This window comes from Adiantum capillus-veneris, chromosome 16 (genome assembly GCF_014529385.1).
Source record: "Adiantum capillus-veneris isolate H3 chromosome 16, ASM1452938v2, whole genome shotgun sequence".
Lineage (NCBI taxonomy): Eukaryota > Viridiplantae > Streptophyta > Polypodiopsida > Polypodiales > Pteridaceae > Adiantum > Adiantum capillus-veneris.
Genome location: NC_140946.1, coordinates 15,296,783 through 15,303,038, shown reverse-complemented (window position 1 = coordinate 15,303,038; position 6,256 = coordinate 15,296,783). Strand labels below are relative to the sequence as shown.

The 6,256-nt window shown below is 42.8% G+C and overlaps 1 pseudogene; it reads right to left on the bottom strand.

Moving 5' to 3' along the window:
- Window positions 1-1,787: 1,787 nt before the first annotated feature.
- LOC147438608 (uncharacterized) lies at window positions 1,788-4,719 on the bottom strand (annotated as a pseudogene).
- Window positions 4,720-6,256: the final 1,537 nt, after the last annotated feature.

Sequence of the window (6,256 nt, the reverse complement as noted above, 5' to 3'; positions counted from 1 at the left end):
GTTCTAATAAGCCTTTGGTTCAACGATGTTAGTAGAGAAGTCAAGCTCCTCTTCAAGGATTTTGAGCAATCGATCTGCTATAAACTTACTCCTCACCACCCAATTTTGAAGATCCTATTAGAGCTTCCCATCTACTTAGATTTTTGTAGGTTTTGATTCTTATGAGCTCCTTAGCTTTCAAAGCTTTTCAAGAACTTATGCTCTGCTTGAGCACAATGCACACACTAAGAAGGAGATGACCAACTTGGCTTTGATACCACTTGTGGAGTGCATGTGCACAGATGCGTGTGTGCGTGCAGTGCTATGAGCATAGAGAGTGAGAGCCTAGAGAGCATACAGACTCGCTCTTACCCTCTACACATGCAAGCTCGTGGACATGTAAAAGAGACAAGTTTTATGTTGCCCTTTACATTGAGGTTGGTGTAGCTAATAGGTGCAATAAACAATGATCTATGATGAAAACTAGTGCATGGTGGATCAAGGTACATGCAGGCTTGTGGATGCTTCAATCACCATCCAATTTGAAGGTCTTTATATGGAGGGTATTGATGGGGTCTATTCCATCATCTACACTTATGTTCAAAAAGGGAACTAGAAAAACACTCTATAGCTTATGATGCAAAAATGAAATAGTGAGACACATCTTTTAGGATTGCAGCTAAGTCAGAGAATGATGGCAAATTGTTCAAGGTCTTGTAGAATCAAGCTTGGAGAATCAATTTCACGAAATTCACATGCATGTTTGGATGTTGTAAGACTCCGGACTCATCACTACTTTTATGACTGTACTCTTTTTGGATTTGGTATCTATGGTGCATTTGGAACATGGGGAATGTAAGTCTTTATGATCATGTACACGAATCAAGCACTAGGATTCCCTCCCGAGATATCAAAGATAAAGTGCTTGAGGATGTCATGACCCTTAGAGAAGGACTTCAACGGAGATGTATGCTTGGATTTAGCAAACTATAAATTAATACTATAACATGAGAATATCACACACACACACACACACACACATATATATATATCACATACACATATATAACATGAGAATATCTCACACACACACACACACACACACACACACACACACACACACACACACACACACACATATATATATTATAGAGAGAGAGAGAGAGAGAGAGATTATAACTTTTCCACTCATTAACAAGTTCATTGAAGAGAAAAAAAGAAGGTAAAAAATCAAGGAAGGAAGATCTAGCCATAGGGGAAAAAAGAAACCAATGGTACAACCCAAAAAAGAATTCTTGTGTGCAAGAGAGGTTGATGACACAATCACCATGTTGAGGTGGGGAAGTCTATGACCTCCAAAGTAATTTGTTTTATTTGCATGAAAGGGGGGGGAAATGGAGATTTATGCTCATATTGAGCAAACTGTAAAATAACATTGCAACATAAGAATATTTGAGAGAGAGAGAGAGAGAGAGAGAGAGAGAGAGAGAGATTATAACTTTGCCACTTGTTAACAAGTTCATTGAAGAGAGAAAATGCAGAGATAAAACCAAGTATGGAAGATCTAGCCATAGGAAAAAAAGAAAAGCCATGGTAGAACTCAAAACAGCATGCTTGTATGCAAGAGAGGTTGATGAAACAATCACCGTGTTGACGTGGGGGAAGTATATTACTTGCAAAATGGTTTGTTTTCTATTCATGAAAGTAGTGGAAAATATTTGGTGTAATATCTAAAGACCGTGGCTAGAGCATGGGATGCGCGGCCACAATGGAGCGTGCGTGGAGCCAATGTCATAGGCATGCATGAGCTAGACAGTGGACTTGATATTGATCATGGCGGAAAACCAGTGACTACGATGAGATAGAGCTACTTCTGAGTGGGACATTTCATGAAAAACCTCAGCCAACAAGTGTATCATGTTGCCCCACTCGATAAGAGAAGGCCCACGTGGGACAAAGATCGGCTCATGAATCCGTGGATCACGTTGAGGATTAGAGGTCATACGCATGTTTGGGTGACAACGGTTCCTCCACGAGAACACGGCCTATAGCAATTGGCATGCCCACGGTGCATTCAGATCATTCTTGATTCGTATATGGGAACCATATGGTAGGAGGGCTTAAGTTGGGAGCCAGGTACCCATGCTATTTGCAGCATAGTGTTGTTGTGCGATGGGATGTAGTTTGTGAGGATCACCAAGTGCACCGCCTCCACCCAGTTGATGACACAATCAAGAGGTTGAGGATGGGAAGGCTATAAATTGCAAAGTGGTTTGTTTCCTATGCATGAACGGGGGCAAAAATGGAGTGTGTAGGGACAAAGAATTGGTGTAGGTGCACAGAAGGGACAAAACCAACTAAGGAAGATCTAGCGATAGGACTTCATTACCATGCATGCCAAGCAAGGAGGGTTGGATATATTGGATCTTATGTGGACCACATGCACACACTAGGAGAGGGCCTCTCATACAACATATGGTAAATAGAGATATATGTTTCTCTATATGCTTATGATATTCAATCGATTGTTTCGTGGTATATTATCATGGCACCTCGAACCTTACATCATGGAATAAGCTTTTCACTTCAACACCTATTGAAACTAGGTTCACTATGTCACAAATATTGATTACTTCATGGGAAAAAAATTGCTTCTAAGCTGTAGTAGAATGGCCAATAGGGTTACACAGGGAACTTACTAATTACTTCATCGAAAATAATTACTTCTAAATTGTAGTGGGTTGGCTAGAACTCGCAAGGAGTCAAAAACGTCTTTTGGAGCCATGTATTTTAGACCCACTTGTAGTGCTCATTGAAAAAAAAGCCCTCTATTGGAAAAAAAGCCCTCTATGGATAGAAAGGGCATAGAACAAAATAGCTAGAGTATGGACTACAATCATCTTCCCAAAATGTTTCTTGTAGCAAGAAGGGAATTCAAAATAGGCAATGGGTTCAGGATACCTAGAACCATCTATGTGCATTGGTTCACCCATTATCTCATATACCTATGGTCAATGCAAAAGATAGGCACAAAAACTCGCGCGTACTCTCTACCCTCTAAACAATGGTTTATGTTTGCAACTAATACTTGGTGGATCAAAGTTCTCGTAGGCATGTGTGCTCTTCAATCACCATCCAATCTTAAGGTCTTCATGTGGAGGTACTAATGAGGGCTATTCCATAAACTACAATTATGGTCAAAAAGGGAACTAAAACGGGAGTCTATAGCTTATGTCTCAGAAATGAAAGAGTGGGACACATCTTTTGGGATTGTTGCAAAGTTAGAGAATGGTGGCAATGGTTCAAGTTGGGAAATCAAGTTCACATGCATGTTTGGATGCTCTAAAACTCGGGACTCGGCACTTCTTTTTTGTATGTACTCTTTTTGGCCTTGATATGTATGGTACATGGGGAATGTAAATCTTTATGATTATGTACATGTATTGAGCACCAAGATTCCCTCCCAAGATATCAAATATATGTCACGACCGAGGACTTCTAACAGAGATGTATGCTCGTATTGAGAAAACTGTTAAGTATCACGATATCTGAGAGAGAGATCAGAGAGAGAGAGAGAGAGAGAGAGAGAGAGCTTAGGAGTTTGCCACTCGTTAACATGTTCATTGAAGACAAACAATGGATAGACAAAACCAAGTAAGGAAAATCTAGCCATGGGAAAAAAAAGGAAAGCTATGGTAGAACCCAAAAGAGCATTCTTGTAGGCAAGAGAGGTTGATGCCACAATCACAATGTTGAGATGGCGAAGGCTATGACTTGCAAAGTGGTTTGTTTCCTATGCATGAAAATGGGCAAAAATGGAATGTGTAGGGGCAAAGAGTTCGTGTAATATCTAAAGACCGTGGCTAGAGCATGAGATATGCCCATAGCCTTGCAAGAGCGAGACGGGTGGACCTGAAAGTGATCATGGTGGCAAAACACTAACTAGGCTACGACGAGATGGAGCTACTTCTCGGTGGGATGCATCATGCAGAACCTCAGCCAACAAGTGTATCATGCTGCCCCACTCGATAAGACCACTCGATAAGAGAGGGCCCACGTGGGACAAAGCCCGGCTCATGAATCCCTGGATCAGAGGCAGTACGTCTTCGTTTGGGTGGCGATAGTTCCTCCGCGACAACACGGCCTGTAGCAATTGGCAGGCCGGGTGGTGCGTTCGGATCATTTTTGGCTCCGTAGATGGGGCACAGCTGGTAGGAGGGCTTGAAGTTGGGAGCCAGGCACCTGCGCTTTTTGCAGCATAGCGTTGCTGTGGGATCGTCTGCTACTGTTGAAACCTCTGGCGCCAGGCAGGCCCAGCAGTGGACGTGGCCGCAGTCCGTGAGGATCACCGGCTGCACCGCCTCCGCCCGTTCACATTGCGGGCACCCAAAGTTCGGTGGGTCTAGGTCGTACATTCCCACAAAGGTTAGGCATTGGATATTGCGTTTTGGACCCTGGCATGCTTCCATTACGTTGTCGAATACGCCAGGCGTGCGAGCAGGTAGGGCACACAGCAGAACTCGCATTCTTTCCCTCCAGCCAGGCACTGAGGCAGGGCCAACAGTAAAGATGGCCACATGCCAGCACCACCGGACTTTTCAGCGCCTTCTCGAGGCAGATTGGGCACTCATACGTTAATGTTTCCTCCTCCATCAGCCTCTCATCCTTGCCATCATCATCTCTATCCTGATGCTCTCCATTGCCAGTTTCCTTCCCTGCGTTTTGCACCGTTGGAACCATGGTTCCTGCTGCGTTTGCCATAATCTTGTTGATGCGGAACCAATAATAAGCTATGTCCATTGCAGCCCAAGCGCTCGGCTGCTCTTATACTGGGCTCAAGGAGGCTACGACCTGCTCTTGCTCATTTCACATTTATTTATTTCACACTTCTTGATTCTTCAAGCAATACAATCTTCCATAAGAACATGTACTGATTATTTTTTTGCACTAGGGGGGTGTGTGTGTGTGTGTGTGTGTGTGTGTGTGTGTGAGAGAGAGAGAGAGAGAGAGAGAGAGAGAGAGAGAGAGAGAGAGTATATGTAACCGTCTCTATGAGGGATGAGGGGGATGGAGCTCTACCTCTGATGGATGTGAAACTTTATGCACAAGCAAGTACAATCATGATGATATAAACCAAGATATGCAGGGGTGAAAGAGTAGGAGCTTGGTAGGAGGTTATATATCACTCTCCTATGATGTCATATGTTGGACATCTGCATACATAGTTCTAGATACCTTGTTTGTCCTCTAGTCTTTATAAATTTGTGCTACCAGTTCAACCTCAAACTCTACTATGGGTAATAAAACTGAGAGGTCCGATTGCGACTCTAGCACTATGTGGCATATGCATGTCCATATATCGTGGTCGCTCAATGAAGCCATCTGTCATGGGATGGGCACCACGTGCCAGCAGAAAAGAATAGAGTGAACTACTTCAAGCACTTCAAAGAACAACCGAATCGAAACAGATGCACGGCACAATATTAACACACGCCGAGATCAAATCAAGCGGCTACTGCAAGCTTATTGTTGAGATGCTCACATGGCAACCGTGAGATCGCGAGTTTGAAGGTGTTATTTTGTTGCTCCTCATTTGTCACATTATTTTACTGTGTTGATTTTACAAAGTAACTGTGGGTTTGCAGCCAAGTTGAGAGCAAAGCTTTTCATGGGTGGTTTATCTTTTTGAAGCGAAGGCAAAACCCAAGGTGACTTCGCTTGTTCCATTAAGATGGAAGAATGTGCAACTCGCTATCAATATTATGCCATACTATTGGCCCCTCCACCTTATATACATCATGGCAGGGGTAGGGGAATCCTGCAAGTTGATGACAACATCACTCTAGTATTGATAATGTAGCATACCCTTTAGTGAGTATTTGTTTGGCTATGCTTGCCATGGAGAAGCATCTTATCATGCCTATGAAATTCATGCCAAGGTATATAGATAAGTTTATTGCCTAGCATGCCCTGACATGTTCCTAATTTTTCTAAGTGCATGAAAACCTTTGTCACATACACATGGCTCTATGTGCCATGTGAGCATGCTTCGTTGACTTTGAGAACCAATTTCGCACCTATCACTAGATACGAGTGTGTAGAACCCTAGAAGTATTAGTATTGGCAATTTTGTGAGCATATTTGTAGTACCTGCATATGTGGTCAAGTCCATTAGATATTAGGTTTTCCAATTTTGAAACCCATTTGCATAAATGGTTTGTACAAGCGTTTTGACAGATGTTATTACACTATGGTGGGCATCTAGCACAACATGTGC